Below are 16467 nucleotides of genomic sequence, written 5' to 3' on the forward strand. Positions count from 1 at the left end.
TGATTGGGAAAGGGTGGTGGCGTGTCATGTGAGTATATCCTATTTATCTTCGTTATTGTTTGACTATCACCATTGCAATATCAATGCTCTTAGTTTTTCTAACTTGTTTCAGTCTTAGGGAGGCACGTTCGACCCATCCGGAGATCTGTATGAAGAGATGGGATTTGAGGAAGAAGCAACTCGAGATGCAACGAAGGAGGGCAAGGGATCGGGCACACACAGAGATGCTGAGGGTGAGGAGGCCACACATAGACTAGAGATCAAGGGTGAGGAGAGAAAGGATGAGGAGGAGGACAAGGAGTAGGATAGGACAATATTTAGTGGTTCAATATTTTGGCACTTCTGCCATTTTGTAGTAGATTGCGCACCTCGGCGAATTTGCCATTTCGTAGCATATTAGCGCATTACTTCGGAAAATTTGCCATTTTAAAGTAGCATATTGACATCACTTTGTAGCATTTGTAACGCATTTAATTGTGATTTTAATGGAAAAAATATATATCTGGGGCAGGATGGGACTTAAACCTGCCCCACATAATTTTTTTAGCCTCTGTAAAAATGTCGGTATATATTGACACCTGCACCGACACATATATCGATGCCTAAATGACATTGTTAGGTATAGTTTACCGACATTGACACCAATGCCTATACCGACGCTTTCTTTGTGATGTCCACACCAAAAAGGTTTCCAATGATTTTCATTCATTCAAAAAAAATTCTTCGTAATTAGCATTGGAGATAGCTTCGAAAAGAGGCCCGTATCTTGTAGTGATAGTATGCCCACCTTGACACCCACGAATGTTGTTGACTTTTGTGTACAATTTTGGAACCATCTTTCACACTATGAATTGCCATTTATTAAATGATTACTAGGGTCGCTAGGTCCTAGTTGATGGAATCACACGTGGAGCACACATGAATGAGTGATTCTTCTTGAGACATCCCTTCAATATAATATCAACTTATACCTATTGGAATTTTACAATGAGTTAGCCTATTTTACTTGCATGAGAATGCCAGCCCCCCCTCATTCCAGCCCTCTCATGTGGAGCTCCACCCTCGAGGGGTGCACTCCTATGAAACCTTATGTATCGCATGCGTTCAAGGGGTATTTAAAAAATCCCTCAACTAAAATTTTCCCCACAATAAAAACACCCCTTTTTACTTTATGAACTAAGTGATTTTTTCCTAAAGCTGAATTAAAAAACCCCTCCTGTTATTGTAATTTTGTTAAATTTTTTTAAAAATTAAAATTAAAATATCCCTCCTTTTGAATGCACATGGTATACTAAATTTTTTTGAGGTGAACCCCTTGAGGCTCCGCCCTCCCTTTCTTTCCACATGGCAGGCTCAACATGCCTTACAGCAAGATGCCTTACGTGTGGCACGCTACTTGCTATAGTGCATTGTAATTACTTCACGAATAGGATTTTGACCATTGCTACTTGAACATCTACTAGATGAGAGATGTAACCAATGGTGGTTCAGAGGATTTTCTTAGTAGATGTGAGCCCTCCAAACCACCTGGGGAAAAGGACGTCTTTTGAACATTGTACTAGGAATAGGATTCTGACCATTGCTACATCAAATCAATGTGTAGTGTCCATCTACTACATGCATATGAGAGATGACCTTTTCCCAGATGGTTCGGAGGGCTCACATCTACTGCGACAGGCTCTTTTATTTCATAGAGGGTGAAAGAAATATCCTAGAAAATCCCACAAACTTTAGGAAGGTGTCGAGAAAGAAACAAAATAACACTTGCATAAGTGCAGATGCCTTGTGGTGGATCCACCAAATTATGTAAGTTTTGAGTGGCTACCTGGATTCGAAGGCTTTCAATATTTTCAGTTTTGGAGAAACTTCTTGCAAATGCTTGCAGGTATTGGTGTTCATGAATATGGCCCTGAGGATAATAGGGCAACTCCCACAACTCTTGAAGTCTCCCTTACTCATGCACGAGGCGAAGTCAACCGTCCAAAAAGTGGGATTGGCAGCAAGCCAAGAAAGAATAAAAGTTCCTTTAAGCATGGCTACCGATGCCACTTTGTGGTTGAAAGGACTTTTTGATAAAGGCCAAAGCTCAGTGTTCGCTCCATGGCTATCAATAGTCATAAAAGAGTGTATCTTCATTCCACTCTCCAAGGGATGCATGCCACAACAGATCATGCACCTGCACATAGGTTTGGTTCAGAGAAAATGAGCCAAAAACCCCTCAATCCTCCTAGACAAGGACGACTTTCTAACACTAAGGGACATACTAAATGTCTCCACAAAGGTTTTCGCAGACATTTTTCAGCTCCACATTAGCAGCCCCTTTTCATACATCATGGGAAGTATATGGGCAGCCCCAAGAATCAAGTAGCATGGGAAATACATGAGCAGCCCCAATCATGCCCTTTGGGAAGTACATGAGTAGCCCTAAGTCATGCCCTTTGGGAAATACATGAGCACATACCTCGAGGGGTGCACTACTAAGAAACCCTATGTATGGCTTCATGTCCCGATGCATATAGAGATCCCAATGCATATGGAGACATCTCATGGTCAACTATATATGGGCTTCCAATCCCAATGCAAAGTTATGGGCTGGCCATGTCCCAATACTAGCATGCATCTCTCTCTTTGTACTTGTAACAGTCTGCTAAAAGTTTCACTTGAAGTATCCTCAGTGCATCTAATACGCATGCATTTGCTTGCACTCTTACCATTTATGAGTTGTGCAATTCTAGCAAAGCAACATGGTATGCCAATACAAGCAGCCCATTGATCTTTATAGCCCTGAATTGGGGAACCATTTTCATGTTGAAGGTGTGTAGTCTCGTCTTCATTGCATGTTCATGACTTGGCATTCCTATCCTACCTTGATAACAAATTTAGGTCACTAACACTCATGCAGAGATTTTACCTGATGACCTGCTGGCTCCGGAAGTGGCTCCGGAAGTAGTACCTTCAAAGACAATGCCTGTGGATTATGGAAAAGGTTTGTTAATGAAGTTATAATTTTGTGCAATATTGTTTGAGGGAATCTCAAGAGTCTAGCTTGCTGATTTGTGATGCCAATTAACATCTGATGTGTTTAAGAATAGCTAATTTAGGCCGTTGTGTTCATGTAGGGAGTTCAGATGATGACTTGCTTGACACGACTCTAAATGGGGATGTTGTAGTTCTTGAGATTATGCTCGTGGAGATGAGAAAAGATGTTGCAATGATGTTTTCATCCTGTGCAGTAGTATTTGCTGGAATTTTAAGAGTCTACCTTGTTGATTTGTGATATGAACTAAAGATTCATGTTTCTCCTACCACTCCCTCTGCAGTTGAACTCCAGACTATCTCCTTCCACTCTAGTGAGCTGTCAAAAGTAATGAGGTGGATTTTTGTTAGAGCTTCCAAGGAGCCTATCATATGTAAGTACACACCAAGCCGAGGTGCAACACACATGACTCACCCCACCCGAAGGTGAGATAAAGAGTGTAGGGTATAGGAATGCATAGTAATGGCATGAGTCGACTGTGCTAGCACCTGCCCCCCATGTCATGAGGCTCGGGTCCAAGCAAGCCACAAGATCAGGGAGTCTGGGGCAGTTGTTGCACAAATCTTCCAAAAAGAAATCTCTCTATGATCTATGAACAGCATTGGACATCTTATATTCAATTTGTAGCTTGGACATATTTTATATATAATGTAGCCATGACAAATGACAATTTTTGACTTTATGTTATCACAACGTTCAATGGACGAAACTTCAAGTTTCTCAATGTATGGTATTCTTTGTATTCAAGTTTTGGCAGGGTCAAGTTAATGTTCTCGGGTCGATGTTGGTGTTCTCATGTTTGGGGCTGAAGTTTAAGTGTTCTTGGGGATGATGTTAAAGTTTGAAGAATTGAAGTTAATAATTTGGAGCTAAAGTAGATGTTGAGGGCATCCTGCTCATGTGCTTATCTTGTTGTAATGGATTTCTAATTCATGTGTTGTTCATGTACTCTTGAGTTCAATTATTTGGAGCTAAAGTATATGTGCTTCTGAAGAATGCTTGGAGCCTAATGGAATTCCAATTCACATGTTGTTCATGTACATCTACGGGCAATGATTTGGTGATAAAGTATACGTGCTTCTGAGAATTTTTAATTCTCAAGTCGCTGCATGTACGTCGCATTCTACATGATTTGGGGCTAAAGTTTAGGTTGATGTTAGTGTTCTCATCTTTGGGGTTGAAGTTTAAGTGTTCTCATGTTTGGGGTTAAAGTTAAAGTTTGAAGAATTGAACTTAATGATTTGGAGCTAAAGTAGATGTTGAGGGCATCCTACTCATGTCATTATCATGCTTTAATGCATTGCCAATTCTCATGCTATTCATCTACTTCAAAGGATAATGATTTGGAGCTAAAGTGTATGTGCCTCAGGGGCTTCACTTTAAAAAATTTAGTGTACCACGTGGAGACCACATGCATTCGAAAGGAAGGTGTATTTTAATTCACCTTTTGGAAAACTTTAAACTGATGTGTCTACGGGTGTCCTAGTTGGCACATCTACAAGAGGGGTAGGGTACAAGGCCACACTGGGGTGGATCTTATGGCAAGATGGATCTTGAATAATATGTCTCAACTACAAAATATAGTGCTCTGCTCGATGGTAGGCTATACATGTTCGAATCCTCTGGTCGTCCAAATCCACCTCCAACTGTCGTACACGAGACTCCATATCCTATTGCAATAGATGTGCCTGCTAAGAAAACATGTCACCCTAGGTGAGAATGAACCAAAAAAATTCAGTTCAAAATATGCAACAAAAAAATTAACTAAAATAATCAAAATAACTAACCTCGCTACTGGTAGACTCAGCCAACAATGCCTCCAACTCTATTATCCATGCATCTCGAGTATCCAGCTTATGTTGAGGTGGTGTAGATGTGGGAGGTGTAAAGAATAAGGGAGAGAGATAGGAGACTCAAGTTCAACTTTCTTCACAACACTCAAAAGAGAGAGGACACAAGGTTGGAGGGTGAAGCCTTTCTTCACTTTTGCACACAACAACAATACAATAGAAGAGGGAAATACCCTATATGTCAAAACCTAGAATACGTGGTTCATATGTGAACCCAAACCAAAAACTCACGTGGTAGTCTAACTACACCACGAGTACAACTAACATAGGCGGTGACATAAATGATAGTCATCCAGGAGATATATCGGGGGTAGAGCTTGATATCTCAACACTCCCCCTCAAGCTCAAATCCATCTCACGTACACCAAGCAAGCTCCTAAATCTGCGAAGCTTCTCGGTACCCAATGCCTTCGTAAAAATATCAGCCACCTGCTCCTCAGTGCTGACATAGACAAGATCAATCTCACCAGCTAGAACCTTCTCTCTCACAAAGTGATAATGCACCTCAATGTGCTTCATTCTAGCATGATAAACTGGGTTATTAGCAAGCATGATGCTGCTAATGTTGTCACAATGAATGACAACTGCTGCATGAACTGACTGTCCCATATCTGCAAGTAGCTTCCGTAACCAAGCTACCTCACATGCAGCCATTGCTGCACCCCTGTACTCAGCCTCTGTGCTCGACAAGGCAACTGTTGGCTGCTTCTTGCTGCTCCAACTGATGGCACCACTCCCAAGGGAAAACATAAAACCACTAGTAGATCTCCTGTCTGAGACACTACCAGCCCAGTCAGCATCTGTGTATCCATGTACCTGTAATGCACACCCAGCTTCATAAAACAGTCCATAATGCAATGTGGACTTCACATACCGCAGTATGCGTCTAGCCGCATCCAAATGTGGCTTCCTCGGTGCCTGCATAAACTGACTCACCAGCCCCACAGCATAGCTCAAATCTGGTCTGGTTATAGTCATGTAAATCAAGCTACCTACTATGCGCCTGTACATAGTAATATCTTCAAGAAGCTCACCTGTCTCTGCATTGAGCTTCACATTCTGCTCCAATGGAACAGAAATAGGCTTACAGCCTGTCATCCCATATTTGGACAGCATGTCCAAACCGTATTGCCTTTGCAACAGCCATATCCCACTCGGGGATCTAATAACCTCAATGCCCAAGAAGTAACGCAGCTCTCCCAAATCCTTCATCTCAAATTTCTGCTTCAACAGCAGCTTCACTTCATTAATGTCTGCATCACTATCACCTGTAATAATCAAGTCATCAACATAGATGACTACAAGCACAATCCCTCTGTTTGTCCTTTTCACATAAAGTGAAAAATCTGAATTGGAAATCTGAAATCCAATAGTGACAAGATATTGCCCTATCTTGTCTGACCATGCCCTCGGCGCCTGTTTTAAGCCATACAAGGCTTTGCGCAACCTGCATACAAAATCGGGGTGTGCATTATCCTCATAACTTTCTGGCTGCATCATATAAACCTCTTCCTGCAAATCACCATGCAAGAAGGCATTTTTCACATCCATCTGATGCAAAGACCATCCCTTTGCAGCAGCCATAGCAATTACTGCTCTCACGGTTGCCATCCTTGCAACTGGGCTGAAAGTTTCCTCATAGTCAATTCCATATGTCTGCGCAAAACCTTTGGCAACCAATCTTGCCTTGTACCTGCTAACAGACCCATCAGCATTGTGCTTTACTTTGTAAACCCACTTGCAGCCAATAGCCTTCTTATCATGAGGCAAAGGCATCAAATCCCAAGTGTGGTTTGCATCCTAGGCAGCCATCTCTTCATCCATAGCTGCTTCCCAATTTTTATGCCCTGCTGCATCCTCAAAACATGTGGGCTCTGGCTCCTCTAGAACCTTGACCATATAAGCATAGTGATGTGCTGTATACCCATCATATCTCAGCCTGTCAACTGGATACTTAATACGAGTGGACCTCCGTACAACTGGATCAGTTGTAGGAGTCTTTAAATCATGCCTGCTTTTCCTTGCACCAGGTGTAACAACAGAAGGAATCCCAAGTTCCTCATCAAGGCTCATTTCAGAGCCACTTGACTCTCCATCAACATGAGAGCTACCAGCAGACACATCAAACACTGGAGCATGGTCCACTTTTTCTTTTCCCTTATGTGATACCTGCACAACACTATCAGGGCTGCCATGTGACGATTCACTAGATCTCAATCTCCCTGTCCATGCATTAGATCCACTAGTAGAGGACTCTCTGGGTCCACTCAAGGCTTGAGATTGCTGCTCTGCATTTATTGCAGCATTCCCATTTCCTGCATCTGCATCTCCTACCATAACAGTTGGTGCATACCAGCTGCTCATTTCATCAAAAACAACATCTCTGCTCACTTGCATTTTGCGGGTGGAAGGGTTATAACAGCGATACCCTTTCTGGTGCTGAGCATATCCAATAAAGATGCATTTTTCTGCCTTTGGATCCAGCTTGGTTCTCTTCTCATCAGGAACATGAACATACGCTATGCAACCAAATACCTTCAAGTGAGAAATATCTGGTTTTTGGCCTGTATACATTTCTTCAGGCGTCATGCCATGGACAGCTGCAGTGGGAGTTCTGTTCATAATATAAACAGCAGTTGCTACTGCTTCAGCCCAAAAATAATCAGGCATGTTTTTCTCATTTAGGATCGCCCGTCCTACTTCTGCAATATGCCTGTTCTTCCTTTCTGCAACCCCATTCTGCTGAGGGGTAGACCTGCATGAGTACTTCCTTTGAATTCCCTGTTCTTTCAGATATTCACAAAATTCTTCTGAAAAGTACTCTCCCCCTCCATCAGATCTTAGCACTTTAATATGCACACCTTTCTCTTTTTCAACCATGGCCTTAAAAGCCTTGAAATGGCTGAACACTTCACTTTTGTGCTTCATAAAATAAATCCACACCTTCCTAGTGTAGTCATCAATAAACGTCACATAATAATGGCATCCACCAATAGAAGCAGCTTTGGTTGTCCAAACATCTGAATGGATCACTTCCAAAGGTCTTCTGCTCACCTTAGCATTTTTGGGAAATGCATGTCTGGCCTGCTTACCCATTTGGCATGCTTCACATACCTTTTGCATTCCCTCAACTCTGAATTTAGGCAAACCTGCAACAATGTTTTTCGTTTGCATAGATTTCAGCCTTTGTATATTCACATGCCCAATGCGCTTGTGCCATATCTCAATATCTGCAATGACACCTCTCCCATGCGCAAACATAGCAGCTTTCACCTCAGGCATATCAACATCCAAGGTGAACATTCTGCCATTTTTGTTGCCTTTCGCAACCAAGCGGCACTTATTTTTCAAGTCCTCAACGAAGCATCCATCAGGATTAAATCTAACCTGCAGACCTTGCTCAACCATCTGGCCAACTGAAACCAGGTTCTTAGTGATTTTTGGAACATGAAGTACATCTGCCAAGTACTTCGTTTTGCCATCCTGCATAGCCAATGGCACTTTACCAACCTGCGTAATTGGGTGCGTAGTATCATCACCTGTTTCAACATAACCTGGCTTATCCAAATTTCTAACATCATGAAATCACTCACCATGACTGGTCATGTGGTTAGAGGCACCTGAATCAACATACCAAACATCATTGCAAGCTGCAGCATCTCCTGACATGGAGTTAACCATATGCTGCATCACAAAAAGGTGCTCATTTCTGTCGTCACCATGCCCACTTGATGATGCATAGTTGCTTTGCTGCAACTTCCCACTTTTGATGTCATTCTGTTTTTTATAGCATGCATTCTCCTTGTGTCCAGGCTTTCCACAATAATAGCATTCTGTGTTGCTATTTACTTGCTGGTTCCTTTGCCATGAACCACGGCCTCTTTGGCTCCCCCTGCCTCTAGAACTACCACGTCCTCCTCCATAGGACTGGTTTTCCTGTTGTTGCTGTTGGTTCTGATTTCCTGCACGGCCACCAAAACGGCCTCTTCCTCTACCCCTGCCTCTACCTGTATTCGAGTAGAAAGCAGTCTCTTGAGAAGTTGAGGTGGCTGAACCACCATTCCTTTGCTCTTCACTCAGCAAGAGAGCAATAAGTTCCTGAAAATCAGGAAATGTTTCACGGACTCCAATGGATGTCCGAAACTGTGCATAATCTTTCCCAAGACCATTCAAGGTCACGGACACTAAGTCCTCATCATCAACAGGTACTCCAATGGAGGCAAGAGAATCTGCAAGGCCTTTCACCTTCAAGGAATACTCATTTATATTCAGATTTTTCCTTTGCACATTGTGCAACTCCTGCTTTAGCTGCATCTTTCGTGCTTTGGTATTTGTGCTATACAGCTTCACCAATGTATCCCATGCCTCCTTAGGTGTCTCTACATCCTGTATATGCACAATCATAGAATCTGAAATGCTAACAGACAGCCAATACAAGCATTTTCTGGCTTTTTCATGCCATTCTTTAAAGGCCTTCAATTCAGCAGGAGTTGGAGCAGCACCCAAAACTGGTTCTGTAGTTTCACCACTGATGTAATCCCAAACTCCCTTTCCCATAAGGAAGTTTGTCATCCTGAACTTCCATGCTTGGAAGTTGTTCTTGTCAAGCTTCTCACTGACAATGGTAGACAGATTCTCAGACATTTTACAAATCACGAATTGCAACAGCAACCTGTAAACACAGCAAATGCCTCACAAGGGCAAATAGCAAAACTTCTGCAAAAAGCCTCACAGGGGCAGATCTGCAACACTGACGAAAGTGGTATTTCACCACACAGTCACTTCCTAGTGACGATTTTGCATCAATAGGCAACAAGCATGAATCTGCAACTCCCAATATCTCTGCACACAGGCATACGATGCAATTTCTGTGGCACCTTTCCACCGACTGGCCGCGCGCAGTGGTCGCACAGCAAAAACAGGGCCTTTTTCTGAGTGCCTGCGAAGAACTTCCGCCTTCAAAACGGGCCCCGAAACGGCCTCCAAACAAAAAATTAAAGTCACCAAGGGCTTCGCCCTCGCCCGCAGCATATACTGCGCTCTCGCCACACCGCGAAGGGCCTCTCAATCTGAAGTAGTGCACTCCTGCACTTCTGGCTGTGCTACCTGCAGAGATTTGCTCCCAAACTCGAAATAGGAAAGCAACACTGGTCCTCTTACCAGGACACCACAAACTTGGCTTTCTTTCTTGAGCTCCTTACCACGAACAAGGCTCTGATACCATGTAAAGAATAAGGGAGAGAGATAGGAGACTCAAGTTCAACTTTCTTTACAACACTCAAAAGAGAGAGGACACAAGGTTGGAGGGTGAAGCCTTTCTTCACTTTTGCACACAACAACAATACAATAGAAGAGGGAAATACCCTATATGTCAAAACCTAGAATACGTGGTTCATATGTGAACCCAAACCAAAAACTCACGTGGTAGTCTAACTACACCACGAGTACAACTAACATAGGCGGTGACATAAATGATAGTCATCCAGGAGATATATCGGGGGTAGAGCTTGATATCTCAACAGTGGTGCACATGTGGGAGGTGGTGTAGGGAGGTGGAATCAAAAGTGGTCTCAATAGGGCAAACACCATGTTGTACAAGGATGAGGCCACTGAATGAACATCCCCATTAATCCATCCTCCAATAGCTCGCAATGCCAGTGTAGGGATACTGTGTAGCTGTGGTGCCTCGCATCGATGCCAAACAGCTGCAGTCTGACACTCCTGACACCCCATCCCACTCCTGATCCTGGACGAGTACTAAAGTAGTCTACCCAATCACCAAGCACAAACTCAGCATATAGCTGCATGGAAAATGACCTGGCTATCTGATGGTTGTGAGGCAATCAACCACCATTCACAGCGAGATATCTCAGATAAATGTGTGCTGCCATGACGGGGTGCCTACAACATAAAATATAAAAGCGCTGCCCTGATCGTGTTGCATCGCCTCAATGTGACCATCCCAAAACATATCCTCTAATGCCTACCTGTGAGGTGACTCACGCTCAAACAACTCTTAAATGGCTGTCTAATCCAAGCCATAACCACCGATCTCTGTCTTAGACTGTGCCTGAAAGGTCTCCAAAATGTCCTCATATGTGCCTAATCGACCTAGAGCATTGATGACTGAATCGAGACTTGCGACCAAGTGAGGGGGTGCCCCAGCATCCTACAATGTGCTCATCTCATCTCTCAAAATGGCTATCTGCATATAAACATTGGTGCCAGAACCTGCGCGCTGGCTATCGCATGCACAAAAAAACACATGGAATTGAAAGACTTTACATTAGAATGCACTAATGATAAAAGAACTTTGTATTCTTCAATGACGCATTTAAAACAAAAGACTAGAACACATTTAATATTCTATTTGGGTAGTGAAAATTAATATTCTATTCAATGGGACTTAATATTCTATTTGGGTAATGAAAACTTTTAGCTAGCCAATTTTGATTGAATTTTTGCAAAAGCTCATGACAAGGTTTCATGGAATCACATTAATCTTTATATTTGTCTATGTAACTATATCCATACATAGATCTACAACCTTCCCTAGTTCCCTATGTCTATAGTTTCATGTGCCACTTGAAGGGATTGCTAGCCACATGATCTACCCTCTCCTTGCATAAACCTCTCACACCATATTTGCGAGCACTCACTACTACTAAGACTACGTATGAAAAATGGCGCACATACTAACCAAATATGCATGTGGACTTATCTATTGGCGATGAAACTTTGCACGGAACTTAGGCTTCCCTAGATCTACATCCATGCAAGATTTGGTTGCCAACTGATTTTGTATGTGCAGCATGGAAGGTATAATGCGTACATTTTTTCAAGCGGTCACTACTAGTGACTACGTATGAAAAATGGCACATGTACTAACCAAATACCCATGTGGACTTATCTATTGGGGATGAAACTTTGCACGGACCTTAATCTACCTTAGACCTAAATCCATGTAAGATTTGTTTGCCAACTGATTTCGTATGTGTCGTGTGGAAGGTATAATGCGTACATTTTTGCATGTACTCACTACCAGTGACTTATACGTGTGAAAAATGGCGCACGTACTAACCAAATACTTATACGTGGACTTATCTGTTGGGGATGAAACTTTGCACAACCCTTAGGCTACCCTAGATATACATCCATGAAAGATTTGATTGCCCCAAGAGAGAATTATTATATACGTATTATATGATTTTGGACCAATTGTATATAATCATGTATTAATGTTAGACACATGTTACTACCATTGAGCACCATTCCATGCTAAAGATTGACATTTTTTTCTTAATCTACAATTTACAAAAATTAGTGACAATATTAGTGTAATAATTGCAAGCATTGATATATACGAAATTCAATATGATATTCAAAATGATAAAGTTCATAGCGAGAGAGAGAGAGAGAGAGGGATACCTTATACTTGAATACCTTTTCAATGCTTAATGTTTAGAATTACTTCACACGGCATTATTTTTAAAATACCTTATATATTAGATTTAAGGATTGAAATATTTGAAATTCGAAATGATACTCCTAATTTTAAATGTTTATGGGAGATTTGAACAAACTATAAAGTGAGATAAACAAAGTATTGACTGTATTACAAATTTCATAGCACGAGAGAGAGTTCCACAGAGAGAGAGAGAGAGAGAGAGAGAGAGAGTAAATATGATCCTCAAAGTCCGTGGGCTTTCCACTTCTCTACTTGAGTTGGATGCAACTCTTCTCACCCAAATGGTGTCCTTACAATTGCTTTTCTTGAAGGGTACATGCTTAGTGGGGAAACGCAGGGGCCAGAACGAGCTACTGCTAGAAATCAAGTGGTTGAAATGGGAGAGGCCTTGCGTCCTGTCAATACCTCTACCTACATGCTATGGGAAGCTGGCGGTGCAAGAGATGTGTGCGAGCAAACCCAGACGTGTTGTTGCAAGCGATGGCATTTTAACAGCTACAAGGAGCCCGTGCAAAGCACGGGTACAACACTAGTAAGAACTATCGAGCGATGCATTGTTTCTACCATTTCACACGATCGACGTAGACTAGGTGCTCAAATGGATTTGTGGAATTGCATAATAACACATGTTGCAATCACTCATCTCTATAATTCATGCTTTATTCAATGCTTAAACGATTGCAGATCAAAGTTTAATATTCTGTGGCTTTCCACAGGTTTTAAACTAGTAATCCTAAATGAGTAAGCCTCCTTTTCCTTCTCTTCCATTAAAAACTTGGTCTCACCTCATACTTATTTTAAGTACATGCAATCTGAGAACATGCATTTTCTCATATGTATTGACTACGATGAGACCGCGCTTTAACTAATCTTAGTCAAAGTGTACTATTAATTTCAAAGAGTGTTTCCGCAAGGTTACAAGGAGAATCCTCCGAAATAAACGCTAAATTTCAATGAGAATTGCTCATTGAACAAAACGGCAAAACTGCAATGAGAATTACTCGTCGAACAAAAGGTAAGGTGCCATGGTTATTTGGATTTTGAGAGTTTCCAACTATGATAAGAAGATTGAAAGAAGCAAGCAAATTAATGTTTCATACAGTCACCATTGGTTATGCACAGTCGAAAATTAGGTTTGCAACATTGCAAGCTTAACGCTTCGTTATAAGTTGTGTTTAATCTTTACGAATAGGATTTTTAAGGGACGCATGGCTAATGTACAAGCAGTACATTTCCATCAAAAGAGCTCATGCAGCAGAGGTCCACTCGAGTAGCTCGAATATATGATCTCCCCGACTGATGTGTAGCGATTAATTGTGTGCAGCCGAGCTCGATGCTAATTGCAGAGCTGCAATCAACTCATCCATGGTGGCACTGACGCCGTGATTGAGCTGCACATAAGAGAGAAATAAGTTGGAAACTCTTGAGACTTGAACGTCTTCAAAGGACGTAAATCCTAATTTATGGCCATAAAGAGAAATGACCTGGAAACTCACGCACGTAAGATCATATGTATCAGGCTTAAGTGTCCGTTTGCTTGGACGTTACCTTGCACTGCTCTTTTATGTTGCTTATGAACTTGTATTTAGTTTTGTAGTAAGATCATAATCGACAAAGTTCACACAGTTTACTTCATCATAGGCATGAAATAATGCGCAGGGCATACAGCGAACGGGCAAGTACGTACCCCAACTGTGAGGAAATGGATCATGTTATCTCCCACAGTCGTCACATTGGACTGGATCACGTCTACTTTGCACTCATCCAACGCCACATGCAAGCGCAAGACAACCCCACGACTCTTTGATGATAAAATTTTTATCACGGCTTGATCCCCCAAATCCTGCACCTCAACTTGGCCGACCTTGTTGTTCTTTTCCTGTTGATCACCCATCAAGCATTACTCAGAGAGCGAAGAAACGGGACGATTTCTCAATCCATTAACTGCACCTTCGGAATCTCTAAAGCACCCAAATTTGCTCTACGTAATGTCAGGAAACGACGCAATAGCTAGAGATCTCTCGCCTTATTCATGACACATATATATCTGAAAATTTTGGAGAGCTTGAAGTGCTATCCTTCCCACATAGCTACCTTGTTTGCGCGGCTTCACAGTCGTTATAAGTTAACTTACAGCAATCCAAGCGAATATAAGACTTACAGCATCTACCCCATGCTGCTCTATAGTGCTCACTCGCGTATCTTCAGTACTTCCCATAACTTCCTTTGATTTGGGGTCGATAACTGCAAGCTCTTTGTCCGCTGCGGCTGCTGATTCTAGCCGTAAGGCCGCTTTACGGAGTGGCCTTACGTAGGCCTTGGTCTTGCCCTTGCAGGCGTGAAGATACGTAACATTCTTCTCAAGCTCTTTTATATAGTTGATAGTGTCGGTAACAATGGAAGCTTTATCCTTCTGAAATGAGACACACCGATCCATACAGAGAAATTATAGAATAGCAAAGGGCAAATAAACTGAATCTATATAGTCTGTAGTAGTCTTTGCAACGTCTTCCCAAGTACGCATAAACATTGAAAAACGATCAGATCAGGTCCTATATGAAAGCACAAATAACAAAAATGGAAAAGTTGGATTGATCATAACACCTTCGTTAATTTCGGAATCATTGTCCTTAATATTGTGAACTTCTCATTCATTTCTTCTCTTCTCTGTCGTTCTGCCAGAATATGACTCTCTCTCTGAAGCTGTGTCCTATGTGGGCTTCTCTCTGTACCGAAAATTTCCCCCGAGTATAGATTCCTGTAATTCGTTATTTCTGGCCTGTTTGCGAGCGAAGCACGAATTTGCGGTTGAGCTGTAGAAGGAGACGCTGATGCATCATCGATGAGGTTGAAGTACAAGGCCGGCAACGATGTCATTGTCCTAGGATCGAGTAAAGCGACCTGATCATCTTCCTGATATTGCTGGGCTGCTGGCATGCTCGGTAAAGAGCTGCTCGCAAGATTGCTCACTACCATGAAGTCTCTCAGAGATTGCATTTGACTGGTGACTGCTATATCTTCAGGAATCGATGTGTCCATGCAATTCAAGTAGGCATCCCTGGAAACTTCAAACGCTGGCTGTAGATAGGTGGGCTGGTTACCGTGGTGCTTTGCGTACATTGCTGAATACTCCTGCTCATTTGACTGTTGAAGATCTTGACAATCAATAGACCTACTTGCGGTTGTTGCCTCAAGGTCAAGGATGGCTGGTGCGTTCACGTTCTGCCCACTCTGTAGGGTAGAAGTTAGACCAGTATACTCGCCGGACTGAGCAGATTGCATGGGTGCGTGGGAGACCGGAGAAACATGTAGCCCCGGTGACGTACAGGGCGTGGTAGGAAGGAGGTGCTTATAAGAGAGGGATGTTTGCAACCGATCCATCGACCAGGAAGGCTCTTGTTCCATTCTTTTGTGTCTCTTGTGTAAGAGGCAAGCAAATGGCTTTCCAACAGTCGTTACGGCACACGCAAATCTATGACGAGGTCATGTTCATGACAAAGGTTTTAGAAACATCATGCTGTAGAGAGGATGAAACAGTTCAGGCATACAAAGTGGGAGTGGGAGAGACTGGTACAACAATTTGAGAGGAATTCTGAGTAGAAGAAGTTGATGAGTACAGATTAGAGGATGCAAAGGCTACATGGTGGAGAGGCAATTGGGATGGAGCTAGGCAGGAGCAGCGTCGTGTGCAATGGCGAGAGAGAGGATATGGGTTGGTAGGGGGTGGGAGGAAGAGTAGTGATTAGTTAGGGGAGCCGTTCGCTGTTCAGGTTGAATGCCTTGAATTTGGAATTGAATGCATGCGCTCTTGCTGACGTAAGAATAAACCCATAACCGCCACACGAGTCTCCTAAGTTGCAGCACATGAACGATCATGGTCAGACTCATCAGAGTCATCAGACGTCGAAATTCTTATGTGCGGTGATTGGCATCAATCATTTGCTTGGTTTGTATTGGTCGGCAACGTAGATCTACAATCTTTAGCATAAGCTTTCCCGCTTTTCCAGTTTCTCATACAATTCCTCACACGCTCATCATCTAAAGAGGGTGTTCTTTCACCGAGCAGTTGCAGGCCCGAGTTGGCAATTGCAACCAGCTCAAATATACCTTCA

At 42.5% G+C, this 16467-nt stretch overlaps 1 pseudogene; it reads right to left on the bottom strand.

Moving 5' to 3' along the window:
* Positions 1-13665: 13665 nt before the first annotated feature.
* On the bottom strand, positions 13666-15760 carry LOC147890503 (uncharacterized; annotated as a pseudogene).
* Positions 15761-16467: the final 707 nt, after the last annotated feature.

This window comes from Dipteris shenzhenensis, chromosome 19, assembly GCF_047967505.1.
Source record: "Dipteris shenzhenensis isolate YYH24624 ecotype China chromosome 19, Dip_SZ_1.0, whole genome shotgun sequence".
Classification (NCBI taxonomy): domain Eukaryota; kingdom Viridiplantae; phylum Streptophyta; class Polypodiopsida; order Gleicheniales; family Dipteridaceae; genus Dipteris; species Dipteris shenzhenensis.